Source organism: Pinus tabuliformis, chromosome 2_1 (assembly GCF_031772625.1).
Source record: "Pinus tabuliformis cultivar Carrire ecotype Pingquan chromosome 2_1, CPIR1, whole genome shotgun sequence".
Classification (NCBI taxonomy): domain Eukaryota; kingdom Viridiplantae; phylum Streptophyta; class Pinopsida; order Pinales; family Pinaceae; genus Pinus; species Pinus tabuliformis.
Window position 1 is genome coordinate 688,950,045 of NC_142299.1, and position 20,759 is coordinate 688,970,803.

A 20,759-nucleotide genomic window follows, 5' to 3' on the forward strand; every position below is an offset into this window, starting at 1 on the left:
AGTGTTTTGGATCAGTTTGGATCAACACCTCAAGGCTAACAAGGCTAACAGATCCCTATCCCTTTCAATGTACTAACCATAGGTCGGTCGGCCTCATTTGTTGTAACTGGTGCCCCTTCTAGCAACACTATCGTGTTGGTTGTATGAGCGTGCAACATTTCTTCAGTTGCGATTGTCTCGATTGCGAGGCTGGTTGAGAGAGTACTAGCTTGAGGAGCACACATCTGCAACTCCTGAATCTGTGCTCGGAGGGCCCCCAACACAATCTAATTCTTTGCCACAAAGTTTTGGATGGCCTCTGTGGTGACGTTGTGCACCGTCTCTCCTATATCATGCAGATCACCCTCAGTAAGGGTGATCGGGTCGATCAATAGCTTGGATGCTTTCACCTTCTTATGCAGCCTTGTCTGCTCGCTCAGGCGCTGGCACTTCAATTGTGTTGACATTGTTTGTGGGTCCGCGTTGCCATTCTCTTCCTTTGTTTCCATATGTTTCTCCTGCTCAAGTGAAGGAGACTTCTGGCCCTCTCACACCTTCTTTGTTGCCTCCTGTGTTGTTGTTGTTGTGGCCTTTTTCTGTTCTATTGATGTCTGCACAGCATCCCGTACCTCCTGCACTTTTGCTGCTGCTGCTTCTTGCCTTCTCTTTTCTACCAATTGTGCCATGCACAGTTTGGCCTCCTCCTTCTTCTTCTGTCCAGCAGAATTTTCTGACGTGGTGATGTCTGGGGCACACCATTCCGGTGGCCACGTCTCCAGTACATCGAAAATCACATCATCGGTGGCTATGAAGGGTAGCTTGCTCCACTTCTTGGCAGGTTCCTTGCACACCCTAAGATAGATTTGATGAAAGTCCACTTTAAAATCTGCAAAACTTTGCAAGCTATTGTAGACCATGGGTGATAACCGCAGCTTGCAGTTAATCCCCATTCTAATGTTCATCTCCATGAAACCCAGAATATCTTGCTTTCGTGGATCCAGTTCATGTACTTAGTGTCCCACAGCGAAGCATACTTCGCGGCCTTTGGGAGATCCCTAGCAATCGTGGGGAACTGGCTATCCTTCGAAAATTCCCCTGCCATCAGCAATATGGACAATAGAAACCATGCATAGTGGAATGTTTTTCCTTATTCTTGTGCCTCGCGGCAATTCTCCAGGAACTCTTTGCAAAGGAATTTGGACCAATTAAATTGGATCCCTTCTAAGCATTGTTCAGCAAGTGCCACCATTGGCACCGGTACCTCATCCACGTGGCACTTTTGCATGAGCTTACCTGCCAGTATCTGGGTCACAACTTTGACTACTCTATTATTGATGTTGGATATTGTGTAGCCCTTTTTCTTCTTCTCCAGGTTGTATTTATTCTTCATGGCCTCCGAGATGGCCAGGTCACTACTCTTCCTCTCCAAAATGTCTATGGGGTCCTCTCCTTTACACGGGAATCGGGGAATGCGATGGATTAAGTGGTCCGTGATGGGGATGGGCTCCTCCAGCCACAAACAACCACCATGCACCAGGCAAAGCAGTTGCCTGATGACGAAGATCATCACTGGGGCATGATGGTAATGAAACACCCAGAGCAGGTTTAATAACCCTGCCTTTTCAACTCTGCGTAACCACTTGCGCGGCTCCAATTCTATAACTCCCGCTACGGTGTTCTGCTTGGGCGTCATGAGATGCGCAGTCTCTAGGCGAGGGAATTTCTCGTGGTTAGCGAGATCCCAATATTCAAACTTAAAGTTTGGCACCCATCCCAGGTGTGTGCCCTCAAAAATGATATCGCCCGAGAGGAGCAGAGTTTGTAGAGAGTTCTTGCTCTCGTCGAGGTCCTTGGGTGCTTTTGCCTTCCCCTTTTGCAGAGGGACATATGTGGGCAGCCTTGTTGGAGGGTGTGCAGCCTCAGTTTCTTCCTCCATGCCCTCATCCTCATCTTCTTCAATTATGAGATCCTCAAGGTCTTCTTCCTCCTCATCGATTTCTAGGTTAACTACTTTCCCTTTTCCTCCATCGTTAATCTGGTGCGCAGCGGGTTTCGTGGGGACACACATACCAAAACCATTGGCTATTTATCTTTCTTCGGTCTTGACGTGCACGGTAATTTAGGGAATTCTGCAACAATCCTGATGCCTTCAGGGGCATCTTCTATGGTGAGGGTCTGTGCGGCTTCTTCGACAGTCATCTTTGTGATTTCCCTAGCTTCTTCAGACGTTGCCATCTTGCTTGCCTAGAAATTTCTCAACTGTTAACTTAAGTGCTCAACCAACGCTCTCCACAGGGCAAATAGGTCTTGGCTCAAAATACGTGGGGCATATGACAACTCAATTTCGCAAATGACCAAGTGTTGTTTGTGGTGCACCCATTTGTAATTTATAGTGCCTTTTGTATTTAAATTCGACCGTTCCCCCCAAATCCAGTTCATTAATGTTCCCTTGGCAATAGGTTTTCCCAAATCTTGCCCATAAATCGCATCTTAAATGCCTTTCGCCCGCTCCATTTGGTCTTAAGTCAAGCATCACATAATGAATAGTGACTACAACGGTCAGTTTCTAGCCAACCCGCATGGTAGCATAGCCCCTCTTGCGCGGTCGCGGACCTTGTGACACTTTGCTCCTATGTGCAGCCTCAACATCATGCAGCTCCTGGGAAAAGTAGTTTATAGTCCCGTGCCTCCTTTCAACTACTTGGAGCACTAAGACTGTACTTCCCCACAGCTAGTCAGGTGGTCATGCCACTTTTATAGGGCTCCAACTAGTCATTCATCACCTTTCCTGGAACAAATCTGCCTTTTGGTTTTATTGTCTACGTCGAGCACTTCACCATTTGCATTGCACCACCACGGGTAATCCCTTTAGTAATAAATGGTCCAAGCCAAGGCATCAAGCTAATCAACTCTCAACGGTAGTCCCCAAATTTGTTACCGTAGTCATGCGCACCCTGTTTTACCTCCCTGGTTTTATCGAGAAAATCCTTCTTTATTTCTTTCTCGATCTTCTTGACTTTCGCTTCTATCAGAGTGCTTTCCTCCCTAAAACACACTCTTTCTTTCGTGAGTTCTTGGAGCCTAAGATCACCCTGTTAGATTTCTTCTTCAAGTCCGAAGTGGTCTTCTTCATTCAACTTCGCTATCCCTTCTTCCAAAACTCTATGATTCCTCCTATCTATCGGCACTACTATGCGTGGACTAGGCATTTTATACTCTATTGGGACTACAACGTTCACTCCATACTCTAGCCTTGGAGGCGTCTGCCCCATCAGTTTTTTGCATGTGGTCTTATAGGCCCATAGAACTGCTAGTACATGTAGGTCCCAATCAGTCCATTATGGATCATATACCTTGTTCAGTGCTTCACATACTTCATTAAACGCTTCTACGTGAATAACCTTTTGCACACTCATTCTTTCCATACTCCATTGTTACAACCAAAGGGGTCGTTCGCGTAATTGCCTCGCCTGCACATGCTTTTTGACCGTGTTTGTATGTATTTGCACAGGTTTTCTAACATATGCCTGTACCCATCTGGACAGGTGCATGCGCAGATCGTTTTGTTTGACAATCTTGTCTGTTAATCGCATTTGAGGCTTCCTAAAACACATGGACATCATTCTCCTACATTTGTGCCAGTCCTAAAAGCTTCCTTGGTACGTACCCCACCACTTCGCGGGAGTAGCACGCATCAGAACGTTGTTGTTCCGACACCTCCCATTTAAATTTGTTTAAGAAAGAATCTACCTCACTTAACCTATCATAAGTAGGTAGATCCCTTACCTCTGTCAATATGCAGTGCAATGGTCTCATCATCATGTTACAGTTCAGCATGGTTACTTCATGTAATTGGTTCTGCCATCGCTCTATCTCCTCGTCAGAATCCGATGTACATGAGCTTTCGCGCTCCCATGAGATCCATCCATCTGCGGTGGGATTTACCTAGTCTTGCTCTCGCATAATTATTTTGTAGATGCAGTCTAAGTCGTCGTCACTTTCATAGTCGTGCACTGGCTCCGTGTAGCGCGATCCTTCTATAGGGTCCAAAGGTACTACTACACGCATGGATTTTTTCTCAAAAATCATCTTGTGCTTCTTTAGGTTTATCACCCCGTTCATGTCAGTGGCCCAATCGATTCCTAATAGCGCGAGGTAGGGATTGCTGTCATCAACAATATCTATCACTTCAAAGTCTGCTAGTCCTTCAATATCCACTGTGATTCCCTCCAATCTCCCCATAGGTATTATCTTTTGTTGGTTTGATATTCGTAGTTGGATAGGAGACCATTGCAACATAGGCCTCCCCATGCACTCCCATGTTTGCTTCGGCAGAATGTTCGCATCCGACCCTAAATCTAGAATCACTTGGTCCATCTCATATTCTCCAATCTGCACGGTTAACTTCATTTCTCTTCTCGTCCTTTTCGCATGCTTTCCAATATTCCGAACTACGTGCGGTTATCCTAGCATAGTCCCAACGCATCTATTAATGAGTTCTTGCAATCCTTTTACAACCTTACTATCATGTAGCAACTTCATGCATGTTTCTATGAACATTGTGAGCATCGATGGATCCATTTCTGGCTCCGGTCTGTCTTTGCTTCCTGGAGTGGAGGCATCAGCGAAGCTCTTCTTGGCTTCCATGAAGGTTTCCTTAGCGTGCTCCAAATCAAACTCTGGTTCTTTCTTCGGAGCCTTGCGAACCCAAGTACTATCTTCAAGCTGCATGCCTTTATCATCCCTTGTTGTAATTCCACTTCGGAGCACAATATTCACGTTAGGTATTCCTCGCGCGACTCAGATCTCGTCATCTACGGGTTCTGAGTCGAGGGAGGTTGGAGAGCTCCCTTGTCGCGCAACCTAGCTATCAGTGTGGGACAATCCTCTATCTCATGGTCAAACAATGTACAATATAAACATGACGATTGCGTTGGATTCATACAATCACGGGCATAATGTCCTGGCCCTCCGCAATTGTAACATATCATCTGTCTTCGACCTCTTCTAGGCCCTCCTCCACCTCAGCCTCATTCGCGCCCCTGAAATCCAGTTCGCGTCATCACTGTGTTCTGGTCAAGGGGCCGCATTTCAGTCTGAACTCTGTAGGTGGGAATCCTATCCATCATCAGGTCATAGCTTCTACAAGTGCGCTCATCATGTCCCACTGATCTACATAAATTACAAAACAACTGTTGCGAATTCTGCGTGTACTTCTGCAATAGATGACAATCGTCTATAATATGCTTTCCTCCTATTTGACAAATTGCACACCACAAAGAAGATGCCACGCTAGGTCCTGCTTGTGCCTCCAGTCTTAAAAGCATCGACCCTCCTCCCGCGACGTAATTCACAAACACTGGGTATTGGTCCTTATCATGGCCCTAACCATTACATTTAACACACCATAACTCTTCACGCACTTTCGGGTGTGTTGTCTTGTACTGTTTCAGACTTTGCATCTCAAGGCATTGGTTTTTCAACTACGCGTGGATCTGCTAAATTCCCAGGTTAGGATCCTGTATTGGGGTCTCATGCAGTCTCATCACGATCTCCAAGGCCTCTGCCTGAGTTTTTAACCTCTGTTGTGATAGCGCGTTCCTCAAATGCGGCATTAGCGATGCTATAAACCATTTGCGATGATGTCCATTCGTCAAAGTCATATTGGCTTCGAAAATTGTGCACTTTAGTCTCTGGTCCAATTCCCAAGGAGTCTCGCCTCGCATCATTGTGATCTCCTTGAACCTAATGATCGACTATGCCTTTGACTTTGGTCTGCTAAATTCTTTGTTCAGCACAATTTGGAAATCCGCGAGCCTCGCATTCAGATTGTCATTAGAATACTTAATATACTAGGTCATTGCGCGATCCTGCAGAGTGCTGACCAGCATCACTTTCTGTATATTATCGTCTGTAACTTCCTGTGCTTCCCATACATCCCTTATCACGAACCAAAACTAGTATGGATCTTCATTTCCTATTCCCTTGAATATGGGCAACTTTATTGCGCTTGCCATATCGACTCGCGGTGGTGGCGGAGGTGGTATGGGTGAAGATGGGGGTGAAGGCGGTGACACTAGTGGTGGTGTGGGTGGGGGTGGTATGTACGGAATCCTCTGCCTTATCAAATTGATCGCACTTCTTGGTGAGACCTTCGCGAGCTCTTCCTTGCCCCCTCGCAGAGGTGAAATCAAGGGCCTAGTTTCTAGTTCTGTACTTCCTTCGTTTCTATAAATTCTTCCACTTCGTGTAGCCCCGAACATCAATGTATTCGCATAATCCAATTTTCACACAGTAGCATTTTAATCCAAGTGTTCAAAGACTTAACGTACTTACCTCACAGTCCTTTGAGAAAGCGTCGTTATGCCTCGCTATAGCTGACTGAAGTATCTACCGTGAACTCAGTAATGAATCCTCCTATAATCCGATCAAGCCGGTGATCAACACCATGCACAAGCTTACCCTCTGATGCTTCCAATTTGCACACCAATTCTGGAGTCCACACAATAGGATTATCAAGTCTCCACCTTCCTTGGCTATCTGCTAGCTTCACAATCAACTCGTACAACTCAGCAAGGAAATATGTGAAGAAAATTTTGTGGATTTCCCTGTACAAGTAGCAGTCTAACCACTTTTCCTTTGATAGTCGCAGATTCTTGTTCTCCTGTGCCGTGAACTCGTGAATCTTCCAATTGAACCAATCTTCAATTTCTTTCTTAGTTGGATTCCAGTGATATGACATCAGACATCTCTATGCAGATTCCGGTCCCAATAATGGAACCATTTGTTTGCTTCTTGGGGCTTGACCCACATTCAGAGTTAATTAGCCAAACAAATCCCTATACTACTGGCCCTTTCGACAACAGTCCGCGGAGCGCAGACTGAGGTCTCACCTGAAGTAGTATGGGGGGGTGATGGAACCAGGTTTCCTCACCCTTGAGATGTCTAAGGGGTTGATTTGGTCCAACTATTGATACCTGCGCGCAGGTCACTTTGCGTGCTTTCCTGACCTACGAGGCCTTCGCAACCTTGTTATACTTGACTTCGTGCAACCCTAACCATGGGTTGTCGGGCTTTCATGCTTGGAGCAGCGATCTGCATGGTTTCCCCAAGTCACACCATGGATCTTACTTATCTTCTTATGATAGTTAGTTATCTTCACGTAAACAGTTACCTTTTATTATATTTACTTACTCAGCACATTTATATAAGTTCGTGCAGCAACATAACAGTAAACTTGCAATTCATACCCAATATACTTCAATGCATAAACATGAAAAGATACATAGAAATATGGTAAAACTTCTCTTTATTAATGCTTCCAACCGGTTATAGACTCAACCTGCCCTGCACACTCAGCTGCAGGGGTCCACGCACTCAGTTGCAGACTACTAGGCCTCTATGCACTGAGTTGCAGAGCCTTCTCCTACTCTACAACCCAAAGACATGACTTACACTTCGACTCAGCACTTTATTAATTCCTTAGATTCATTGATCCATCATTCCATGATCTCCCTTTACACCTAGAGCCTCACACTATTTATACAATCCCATGGTCCACAGACCATGCATAGATCTTTCAAACTGACATTACTTTACAAAAACAAGGGCAGACGACCCTATGACTCTATTATGACTTCGCGCTCCACGCCCACGGACCACAAAGTATTTGCAATGGACTTAGTCAAAACTTGGGCTTTAAGCCCCAAAACATGCCTCGGGGGGATCCCACGCCCAACAATGTGGCACATCATTTCTTCATTGTTTTAGCAAAAATGACCCCACCTTCTCAACAAGGGTTGGGAATCTATGATCAAAAGAAACCTGAGACGAATGTTTTTCCTAAGAAGGAAGTTGGCTTTGGTGCCCAACAAGATACGTCATAGTATGGTTTTGTAATGATAATGATTTTATTCCATTTGAAATTGACGTCAGTTGTGTATGTTAATTATTATGTGTCTAACAAAGCCACTGCACCCCTCCAATGATATTCACGTCATCATACCTTTTCAATAGTTAGCTACTTTGAAAGTAACTACTACTTTGAGCATAATATATCTTAGTAATTTTTTGGGATAATAAAAAACCATAGAATATATGAGGTTTTGTATAGTGTGATAATACAGAAAGTTACATTGTAATGGGTTACATCAGATTTGGTTCGACCCTTTTTATTATTTATATGTAACGAAACATTAAGCATAGAAGGGCGTTTGCAACCTCTCAATCCATGGAAAACAATGTATTATATTCAAAAAAACAAATTTCAATACAACCTTCATTTAACCAACTCTAATTTTAGCTCGTCCTCCCTAATTATCCATATCCAAACTTTTTACCTAGATTCGAGGAAGAAAGAGTTTACATAGTGGATATTGTTTTGCCTCTGAAAATCCCCTATCCATGATCTCATGTTTGCCTTTGTGGATTCCCTCACCCATATCTAAATTAGCCTGAGAGGAACAAACATATATGGATTTATATATACATATGAATAGGAGGTAGATTGGTTCTAAATGTTCTCTAGTGATTTCTAGCATACTAAATTTTGCACCATCATGTAGGCTCAATATAGTATCATTCAAGGCCAATATACATCGACCTTAAACAAAAGTACCCACATGTTTCCCATGTAAAGTATTAATGTATTAACATGAGGCTTAGGCATCACTGGTGAAGCTACCAACAACATGGATATGACACCTTAGATGAATAGATGATTAATGAGCTACCTCCTAGCTTTCATGATGAGGATTCATCTATAGTTTTTAGGGATCTTTGCCCTCTATAAAAATAATGGAATGGAGACATGAAATTTGCAATTGAAACTACAAACTTATTTATGCTTAATGTCAAGGAAGCTAACTTAATGGCAATGTCACTGCTAAGATAGCAATAGCATAGTTTATTTGAGAAACATTTTTTTTAGATGACACAAATTAAAACAAAAGGAGATGATGCAAAATTTCATGAATCAAGACTCTTAGTATAAAGTTTTCTAACATAATGTGAATGGATTTGTCTTTTACTTTCACAATTGTGAGGAACCAAGTATGCCACTTATCATTGACTTCTTAAATGATATTCTCATGAACAAGGATTATGACGCCAATAGCATCATGGTCTAATCACATTTAGAATGGGGAATTTCACAATTGTGAGGAGCCAATTGTGCCACCTATCATTGACTTCTTAAATGATATTCTCATGAACAAGGATTATGATGCCAATATTGTTAGATGATCCAAAAATACAATTTTATCATAGGTTATAAAATTAGAATAAAATAATTATTAATTTAAGATATTAAATTAATAATTATTATTCTAGAATGTTTAATTATTTAATGGAGACTTTTAGAATTAGCATATTGTTGTAACTAGATATGCCTCTCCAAATGTGTCGTATCTTAGGCTCTATTTTAAGAGATTAGTTAGCTAATTGGTTTGAATAGCATTTATTGTAAATGGACACTTGTTATTTAATAAGTGATCCATAATTAGAGGTAGTTAGGACATGGAGCTTATATATAGCTCATTGCAAGAGTGTTTGTGTTGTTCGGGTGTAAACTCTTGCAAAATCAATTATGTAATTGTTTTTTCCTGATTAATAAAATTACGTGTCTGAGGACACTTCTGCCATTATTGTGGTATCAGAGCTCCAGTAATGCTGCAGTGGATGTGAAGAGGAGATTCTAGCTCTACAAGTTTGTGGAAGACTCCCTTGAATTGATCAACAAATCACTGGTATGAAATTGGCCAGTTTTGTGTTCAACAAACAATTTTTTTTTTCTTTTTTTTTTTGTTTTGTTTTTTTTTTTTTTTCTTTCTGCAAATTGATTCTGTTAATTCTTTGATGCTGGAACATACGCCCTTGCTGGAATTTAATGCAAAGTTGGATGGTATTTTTTTTTTATTGAGTGTAATATTGAAAGCGTTGAAGAAAATGTAATAATGAAAGCGTTGTTGGTCAAAATTCATTAACACTGACAATCAGCATCTAGTTGTTTGGGACGCAGTTGATTTTCTGGATGCAGTTGCGTCTTTTTCAGTATAGGCAAACTCAAGAATTAAAAATTTGAATGATAATTAGCAGAACGGCCCAATTGAATTCCGCATAGACGGATTCAAAAATTGTGGACAGTTTGGGAAATTTCACCGGTTCTCCCAATGCCCAGTTTTTGCAAAAGGCCTACGAATCATAACCACATACAGCCTATGAATGGTTGTTCTGTATTAAAGGAATTACCCAAAGGATTTTGCTCGACTTGAACTGTTGTATTCCTCATTAATTCATGGAATTTGGATTTAAGGTGGTAGTTGATTGAGCAATGAATTGAAATCAGATTGGAAGAAAATGATTGATTGGATATCCACGGACTTTGCTCAATGGATGTTACACAGTAGATATCCACACGAAGGACGATGGTCGGTTACAGTGCATATAATCCCTGAAACACTGCATTGAAAAATAAACTCGAGTATGCAAAATATTTTTATATAATGGCTACAATGGCTTCAATCTGAGGGTCATTTTCTCTGCGAAAGGATTGCTGTTACGCGACAGGAACACTCATCCATCCCCACAGTGACGATCATTGATACACAGTGCGATTGAATTCGAGTTCTGCGTGTATAACGCTGACACGGCAATGGGTTTTCAGTCGAATATAAAATTTCGAGTTGCGCCTGGATCTCGATTTTAGAGGAGGATTTTTAAAGAATGCAGATGATACAGCGATACGAGGGAAAAATGGCGGGTTTGGCCAGCCTTACAGAAAGTGGTTTTTATTTCCTCTAAGAAGCGGTATTGGATTGGCGTTGATATCCTACCTGCGTTAGAATGCTGCATTGATTAAAACATGGTATGTGTGAAGTAATGTTGGCAACGGACTTAACCTTTTGATTGTTCCATTCCCAGTCATTCTTGCAAGTTAAATCTCAAACATACATTAATTCCAGTCAAGAATAACAGACTGAATTATGCAACGCATGCAGAGGTTATGGAAAGAGTAAGAAGCTAGCGTGAAGCCAGCCTGCCAGCAAGAAGCCAGAGTGAAGCCTGTCAGCATAAAGCCAGAGTGAAGCATGTTAGCTTGGATCATAAAGTTTTTTTTGTAATATAAGGCATATTGTATTTTGGAGAGATTTGGTGATTTTTTTTTAATTTATTGTTTGTGGAGTAATAAGGTGATTTGTAAATTTTTGGAGTAATAAGGGGATTTCAATTGTAATTTTTTGAAGGGATAAGTGTAACTCAAAGTAATTTTACTTTGAGGGGGGGTAACTTTTTTTTACCAGATTGTGCAAAAGCACCATTGTAAAAGTCAAATTTTGAAAGTTGCCTTGTAAAAATTTGAGATATTGACTAGAGCCAAGTGCAAAGCTCAGTCAATTTTCTCCTGTTTTGACGACTATTCGAGGGTCAAGGCCAAGCCCCGATAGATCGTGTTTTTTGCGTCGTGTGTTGCTATTGTGTTGCGCATCTTGAGTTTTTTGGAGCTTGATTCGTGGTGTGAAGTCTTAACGCTACAATGTCTAAGTTGATTAATTTGTTTTCTGATTCCGACAAACTAGAAGGCACCAAATCTTATAAAACATGGCATCGTCTCATCGAAAGCACACTCATTTACAATGAATTATGGCAGGGAATATGTGATGGAGATGTTAAGCCAAATAAACCCACAGATGCAGCTGCACTAGCAAAATGGGAAATCAAAAATGCTAAAGCCTTAGCTCTTATTAAATCTTCTGTGAATGATGAAATGTATGTCCATATAGAAAATGCTTTAGATGCATGGACTGCTTTGAAAACTTTTAAAGACCTCTTTGATACTCAGCCTAAATCAAAGAAAGTCGATCTACAATTAAAATTGTTGTAACAAAAATTAACTGAAGGTGGTGATGTTCTTGAATATATTTCAAGACTTAAGAATATCAGGCAAGAAATTATTAATGCTGGTTTTCCAGCAATTGATGATAGCTTTATGGTCACAATTGTAATTGTTGGGCTTCCTTCTTCCTATACGCATTTTTTGGAGACTCTACAAATAACTGGGAAATTAGAGAAATTAAAGTTTGATGAACTATGTGAAATGTTAACTCAACATGATAAAACTTTTGGGAAGAAGAAGAAAGTTGGTGAAGATGTTTTTCTCACAGAGGCCAGCACTAGTAAGTCATCAGCCGATAGTTCTCGAGGCAGAGGCAAATGGAATCAGAATCAAGCAGCACATAATCGAGGTCGAAGCCAAAGCAGAGGAAACAATTTTAACAGAGGAGGAAGAAATAATTTTCAAGGTAGAGGAAACAACCAAGGAAGAGGCAATTTTCAAGGACAAGGATATAATAATCAAGGTAGAGGACAATCTCAAAATAGAAGTCAAAGCAGAGGCAGAGGACAATCTACAGGAAGAGGAAGAGACTTAAGTCAAATTGTGTGTCGAAGATGTAACAAAGTTGGCCATTATGTTGAAGATTGTCGAACATCACTTAATAAAATTCCCAAGTTTCAGCAGCATTCAGCACAATTTGCAAATGATCAAGATGAAGATAACTCAGAATATGTTTTTACTTCCTCACCAGCATCACAACTTTCATCCCATCTTAGAAGTGACTATGAAGATGCCTGGATCTTGGATTCCGGGGCAACTCAGCACATGACTTGTCGACGTGATTTTTTCTGGAATTTTCAAGATTGCCAACTTAATTCCATTTTTCTTGCTGATGATACAAAACATAGTCCTTATGGAAAAGGAGTAGTAAAAGTTTTTCTCCCTGGCATTGGAGAAAAAATGATTTCCAATGTATGGTATGTACCCAGTTTCAAGAAAAATTTGCTCTCTTTAGTCACGATTCGACAAGCAGGACATCAGGTGATTATGGAAGATGGTTTAGTGAAGATTAATTCAGTGAAATAGAACTTGAAAACAGTCATGACAGGTTATGAAGATGGAAAATTGTTACGGATGAAAGGGACAGTTATTCCAAGGCATTCTGATTTTACAGGGGCAGTGACTACAGGTATTTCACCTATAAGACTATGGCATGTAAGATATGAACATTTGAATTTTGAGAGTCTTTCTCAATTTCCGAAACAAGGAATGGTTAAAGGACTTCCCACATTCAAAAGGGAAAATACAAAATGTGAAGCTTGCATTTATGGCAAACAAAATCGAGAAAGTTTTCCAACAAGTTCATGGCGTGCAAACAGGCGGCTACAACTAGTTCACAGTGATGTTTGTGGTCCACTACAGACTTCATTTGGTGGTTGCAAATATTTCTTACTATTCATTGATGATTTCAGCAGAATTACTTGGGTTTACTTCTTGAAGAACAAGTCAAAAGCATTTGATAAGTTTAAAATTTTTCGCCAACTTGTTGAAAATGAAGTCAAAGAAAAGATAGGTACTCTCAGGACAGATAATGGGGGAGAATTCACTTCAAATGAATTCAAAACTTATTGCAGTGAAAATGGCATCAAACGACATCTTACTAATGTTTACACTCCATAGCAAAATGGAGTAGTCAAAAGAATGAATCGCACTTTGTTAGGCATGGCGAGATCCATGTTAACTTTCAAAAGGTTAAGTCCAACATATTGGGCAGAAGCAATCCATACAGCTGTCTACTTAAGAAACAGATCTCCAACTACTTCTTTAGACGGAGTCACACCTTATGAAGCTTGGTTTGGTTTCAAACCTTGAGTTAAACATCTTAGAGTTTTTGGGTCAGTGTGTTATGCCTTAGTTCCGAAAGAAAAACGAACTAAGCTTGACTCAAGAAGTTTAAAATGCACAATGATTGGCTATTCTGATGAGAAGAAAGGGTATCGTCTTTTGACCAATGGAAAATTCATTGTGAGCAGGGATGTCATTTTTTATGAAACAGAGAGTAAGAGTGCTGAAGAAATTGAAAATCTTCTTCACAAGTTAGAAACTAAAGGAAGTAAAAGAAATGGAAAAATGCAAAGTCAACCAACTTCACCAAATTGGTATGAACTTGATTTTCCTTCCTCTAAAGATGAGTCATTCAGTCCATCTACATCAACAACATCATCTGGGTCTTCTAGCAGTTCATCCGCATCTCCAAGCAGCAGCAGTTCTTCTGACAGTGATTCTGCACATTCTTCACCTGAACGACAAACATCAGTTTATATTAATCGTCTTTACAATGATGGGGACTTTACAGAAGCGCAAACAAGTGAGCACCAACTTCCGAAATGGGTAGTTCAACTTTTGAAAGATGTAAAGCCTGATGAAAAGAATAAAACTAGCACTAGAAGGGCACATAGAAGTGAAGGCAATTTTTCCTTGATAACAAATGATTTTACTGAACCTTCCACATACAAAGAAGCAGTAAAACATAAAGAATGGCAACAGGCTATGGTTGAAGAATATCAAGCAGTAATTGATAACAACACTTGGAAACTTGTTGATTGTCCAGCAAATGTTAAACCCATAGGATGCAAATGGGTTTACAAAATTAAGTATAATCAAAAGGGAGAACTTGAAAAGTATAAAGCACGACTTGTCGCAAAAGGTTTTGCGCAGCAGGAAGGCATTGATTATGAGGAAACTTTTGCTCCTACAGCTAAATGGAACACCATCTGATTAACACTTGCATTGGCCGCTCAAAAAGGATGGAAAGTTCATCAAATGGATGTGAAAAGTGCTTTTCTCAACGGGGATTTACAGGAGGAAGTGTATATGACCCAACCACCAGGTTTTGAAGTTGAAGGACAAGAACATAAAGTCTGCAAATTGATCAAGGATTTATATGGATTAAAACAAGCTCCCCGAGCTTGGTATGCAAAGATGAATGAATACCTTAAGAAAGTTGGTTTTCAACGAAGTGAATCTGATGATACTTTGTATGTGCGACAACAGGGAAAATATCTGGTAATTCTTGTTATGTATGTAGATGATTTGATCATTACTGGCAACCATGATGATCATATTGCACAAGTGAAAAAGGAGTTACATGCAGGTTTTAAGATGATAGATTTGGGATTACTTCACTACTATCTTGGAGTTGAAGTCTTCCAACATCCACATCATATTCTCATTTCTCAGAATAAGTATGCAGCAGAGGTTCTTCAGTGTTTTGGCATGCTGGATTGCAAGCCCGTTCTTACCCCCATGGAACAAAACTTGAAACTTTCAAAATTTGAAGGGGGGGAAAAGGTGGACAGTACAACTTACAGACAGTTGATTGGAAGCTTGATTTATTTGACAAATACTCGTCCTGATCTATCTTATGCAGTCAGTATTCTTTCATGTTTTATGCAGGAACCACGAGACAGCCACTGGAATGCAGCCAAAAGAGTTCTTCGATATATCCAAGGAACAAAAGATTTTGGTCTTCTTTACACAAAGACTAGAAATTTTGTACTTGGTGGATATTCTGATGCCGACTTTGCTGGGAGTATTGATGATCGAGCATCAACATCAGGTTATTTAATGAACATGGATCCGCAGCAATATCTTGGAGTTGTAAGAAACAAGCTACAATGGCCACTTCTTCAGCAGAAGCAGAGTACATTTCAACATGGGAAGCAGCATGTGAAATTGTTTGGTTGCGCCGAATTTTGCAGGACTTGGGCATTTCTCAGGCATGGTCAAACAACAATACAATTTTACCCTAGCCAATGTAAACTCCTTTCTACAAAGTCAAATATATTGGTTTTCCACCAACATTTATTCAACCAAATCTAAGAAATGCATTTGAAGACATTGGAGTCAATATGGAAAGAGAATGATGGGCACCTAGTTGAGACTATGGAAATGATTAAGTTAGATCATCGCTTGACTGAAACTTGAACCTACTTTCATTTCATTATTGCTCGCCATTATGTAGGTCTCCCACGGATTCAAATCCAGATTAACACGCAACATAACTTTCTTCTCGTCAATGTGTAAAATAATAACACACAAGGTAACTCTTTTTTGGAAATGGAGGTGTCCAATGGTAATAATATAATTTAATTAAATGACATTTTTTTGTCGAAGATTCGGCTAAGGATGCTATAATATAATGGTGATTCCTAAATCCACCTCTATTGCATAGTTAATGCCCCCTGGCATGCAGGGGCGATAGCCATATATAACGCGCGCCGTGATGACTAGAGAAAAAAAAACAGCGCGCGTTATATGTGGCTATTACCCTCGCATGTCAGGGGCATTAACTATGCAATAGAGGTGGATTTAGGAATCGCCTAACATAATGTCCCTTAGGTTTTACCAACTTCAAAAAAACAAGAGATGATTATGACGTTCCCGAGAAACGTCATACCGTGGCGACGTCACACCCCACTTGCCTGACGATGTCGAGGCCTCTTACACGCATGTGAAAGAGCATGCATTTTTTAAAACCGGTCACGCAAGCGCACACGAAGACTTTCGCTGCAAATTTTGGCGAGCCATATTCCCATTGTGGATATAGCTTTACTTTTAATCAGGTCACATCACGCACAGCTAATCATCCACTAACGTCAAGTACTATAATGCGTCAAGATCCCTTCAACTCCTCAGTGCGCATTCTGAGATTGTAAATGATGCCGAGCAAGTTGAGATTACGAGATCAGTTATGGATCCCTAGCTGAAACCAGGACGAATAAAACTCGCCAGGATAATATTTTCGATACCTTTTCATTGGTTGATTGAGGATCCGCAACCAGCCGTCCCCAATGGCGTCACCTACAAACGCTGATTTGGCGAGTCCTATTTCCACCTCCATAGCAAATTTAATGCTATGGAGGTACCCCCTCTGACAGCCGCAGATAGCATCATAAACCATCCTATTTCCACCTCCATAGCAAAGTTAATGCTATGGAGGTACCCCCTCTGACAGCCGCAGACAGCATCATAAACCATGCATCCTCGACCATGCATCATAAACCGCATCCCTCTCCGGCATGGCATGCATCCCCCTCCGGCTTCCATCGACGCCCCCATCGACCCTGCCCGCAGCCACTGGTGGCCTCCACTCAGATCGTATTGATGAGCACATTTACCGACAGGAGAGCTCATTTACGGCATGTACGAACCACACCAACCTCCTCCAGGCCATTCAAAGTCCCGGCAATCATATCTGCAAAACAATTCCACCACAATTCACCTTCTGTACTCCGGCTAACAGAGAGGGAGGTGAGCACTCCGCGGCGAACAAAGGAGACGTTCAATAGACACAGGAGCTTTTACTGAAAGTTGGAAACTATATGCAGCTGGCCATTGGTGATTGAAAATTGCGGTTGGCAAGGTTAGTGCGCATCTTTTTTATGAACTCTTCCCTGGTTAATGATCTGTAATTGGTATATATCTTTGTACCTCCAGCCATTTCAGGATGGATACATCTGAAGCCTGCGAATTCTTGGTGAATTTTAACATCTATTTGCCTCTAAATTTCCATCAGAGTAGCTACTCTGCACACATAAGATGATTGACGATCAGGACCTTGGATTTTTTGCAAATTTTGTGGGTATTTTCATCTTTGTTTTAGTGGTTGCTTACCATGCAGAAATGTTTAATCCGCAGTCACAACAATGGGTGTTAGTTTTGTTTAAAAAAAAACAACGTTGCTAATTATTCAAATGCTGGCCCAGGGTTCGACTTGTGCAGACGCAACAATGGTCGTTTTGTTTCAAACACAACGCTGTTAATTATTCAAATAAAATGCTAGCTAAGCCTTTGACCAAGGTTCGATTCCCGCAGGCGCAATAATGGCCTTCTGTTTTCTTTCAAATAGAACGCTGTAGTCAATTATTCAAATAGAACGCCCGTTGTTCCGCTGTTGTTACTGGACTCTGTTAATCAAGAATAGTGGAGGAAAGCTGATAGTTGTTACAGTTTCAAAAAAAATTCATGATCATTTTACAAATTTTTTAAACAAAACTGACTCCCACACCTCTGGTACGGGGGGCCACCCATTTCATCAACCTTCCTGCGCATTCAAGTAGGAAAGTCAAGGGTAAAAGGTATCAGCTGTATTGCCAGGTCTATCTTCAAATTATCACTCCACACTCTAGGATCACGGGTTCGACCACCTCACATTGTAGCAAAACAAGTTGGACCAGCTCTCACTCGGTAAATATCAGAGAGAAGCTGGAAGGAAGGCAGGAAAGGGAAAAGGTTGGAGGGAAGGTGATTAGGTGTGACAACTTGAGTGTTCCCATCCCTAAGATTTCGTGCATTTCTCTCTCTTCATCGAGACTAAATTGGGTTATACATTTTGTTATTCGATCACTTGTTCATTACACGTTCTATCTATATTGAATAGATGGCTCAGCTTCATGGCACTCATACTATCTTAGCTCGTATCACCTGCACGTTGTAATAGAACTCTTGTATATGCTGTAATTATGATATAGCTTGTATAAAGGGTAACCTCGATATAACCATTGTTTTTCAAATTTTATTTCTGATGATCAATTACGATTCATGTACGACAATATAGAATAAATCCAATAAATAACTTATACTACTCATCAGGATGGAATTTGATGGGTGATTTACCTGTCAAATATCTTAGCTAATGTCTAAACAGATTCCTTAACAACTACTCACAAGCATTCAACCATCATTGGCATTCAAATATCTTAGCTGTGAAATTATAAATTAATTACTTTAGAATTCAACCATCATTGGCATAATTTTGTATCAAGCACCGGCATAATTTTGAAACAAGGGTTGCGCCTATAGCAACCATAGTCTATAACCTTTTTTTAGTTACTAATGATAATGATATCGTCAACATCCATAGACTCTATCCATCCATAGAATCTATCAACGCAAATACGTACACAAAAAAGTTCATTTTTAATTAAATAATAAAAATGATGTTATCACCATCCACAAAAAAACTCGAACAAAACAAAACTGTATAAAGAAAAGTCCATTTTATTAGGTTGGTTTCCGAAATCTGATAATGTTGGTTGCGTGATATGAGTATGTTTTTCCTTCATAGATTAATATCTACTTCTGTAATAGAATGTCTTCTATATTGTATGAACTCATATCACGCAACCAACATTAAATAATCACTGGTTTACATCTTAATTACAGGGTACCCATTTAAACGTGTATGTCGGTAGATGAAATTGGTGTCATGTGTTTGGATGGAGAAATGGAAAACGATAGTAAAAAATCACAAAACAATTGCATAGTCTAATAAATGTCGAATATTGTTGTTAAGGAATCTGTTTAGTTATTAACACTGTGAGTATATATGCACAGTGGAAACAGTAGATAAATTTGATCTAATAAGTATAAATGGAGAAATAAAGAAATGAGGTACACATGGAAATAGGAAGAAATGAGAGTTGACATTATTTACATTAAATATTAACACTTTAGATATTCAGACTAAAATCAGTTGATGAAAGCACTGACAGACTTTGTCCTTGCCAGATGTGCAACAGTGACCACAAAAAAATAGATATGAATATTGATTTTTATTTTAATGTGTTTTTATGATGTTTTTAACAACATTGTTGTTTACATATTCATTTATAAGGAAGTAAGAAAATGGAGAAAATTAGACATGAATGGGAGGTAACTATCAAAGGCACCAAGCAAGTGTTCACTTGTCTTGTTGGTGGCTGTGCGGGGAATTTGAGTCGATCTAAGCTATCTGGCCTTAATCATCATCGCGATACCACCCACAATCTCCCACCAATTCCTCCACGTCAAAGAGGTCGAGTAAGAGATGCAAATGCTACATGGGCGGTCAAATCAACAAGTGTAGTTAAAAGGCAAAATACCAAAATACAATATGATTTAGATGCAAGGCTATGTCGTGCACGACAACAAGCATATAAAAGATTTGTCAATGAAGAAATTCTTTCAGCTGTAAGTATTTATTAGTATTTATTTGTATATGATTTTTTATTAATATTGTCAATGAAGAAATTCTTTCAGATGTAAGTATTTATTAGTATTTATCTGTATATGTTTTCTATTAATATTAATTTATTTTTGTGGACTAAATTCATTGAAACTTGTTTTCACAGTCAGTTGTTACATTTGATCAGCTTAATGATACTTCAAAGCAAAGGATTTGTGAAAAAATTCAATGTTGGGATCAGAGTCTACCTCGTAGACGCATGGAGACAATGAAGCGCATAGATATTGCTTTAAAAGAGAAAGCAAGCTTTGAGGTTCCCGATGATGTGGGGGAAGAAGGATCAGATGGGCACAACCATATATTAAACTTTGATGAAACTAATCAGGACAATGACAACACAGTTGAGTCCATTTTTTTGCATATATTAATTTTTTAGACATTTTAACATTAAATAATATTTATATTTATTATAATTGTATACTAATTTCTCATTGTTATTGATATGCATAGCCTAATCAACAAAATTCCCCAAATTCAAGCCACCAACCATTGCAACGCTCACCTAGATTTCAAGGTTTTCAAGGGGTTACTGGGCCAGTAAGTTTTTAATCCATATAACCTATTCCACCGAAAATATTAATATATAAATTGTTATGTTTTACCATAATGATGGGATGAGAAATGGGTGTTTTGTATTATATATCGTTATCTTTGATTTTTTTTATTATGTGTGTGTGTGTTATTTCTTATTTATGGTGCAAGTGTTCCCTTTGGAACCATCACAATAAATGAAAACCCCTTGTAGAAGCCTTAAGAAGAATGGAAATGAAATGGTTCAAATGCTACAACCATCTTCATGTCCAATGTCACAATGCAAGGTAAGACTATATTTATTTATACTCTTATAATTTTATCATATTTTTACATTTAATTCTTTTT

At 39.8% G+C, this 20,759-nt stretch overlaps 1 pseudogene; it reads left to right on the forward strand.

Annotated features, from left to right (window-relative positions):
- Positions 1 to 17,413: 17,413 nt before the first annotated feature.
- On the forward strand, positions 17,414 to 17,560 carry LOC149202473 (dolichyl-diphosphooligosaccharide--protein glycosyltransferase subunit 4C pseudogene; annotated as a pseudogene).
- Positions 17,561 to 20,759: the final 3,199 nt, after the last annotated feature.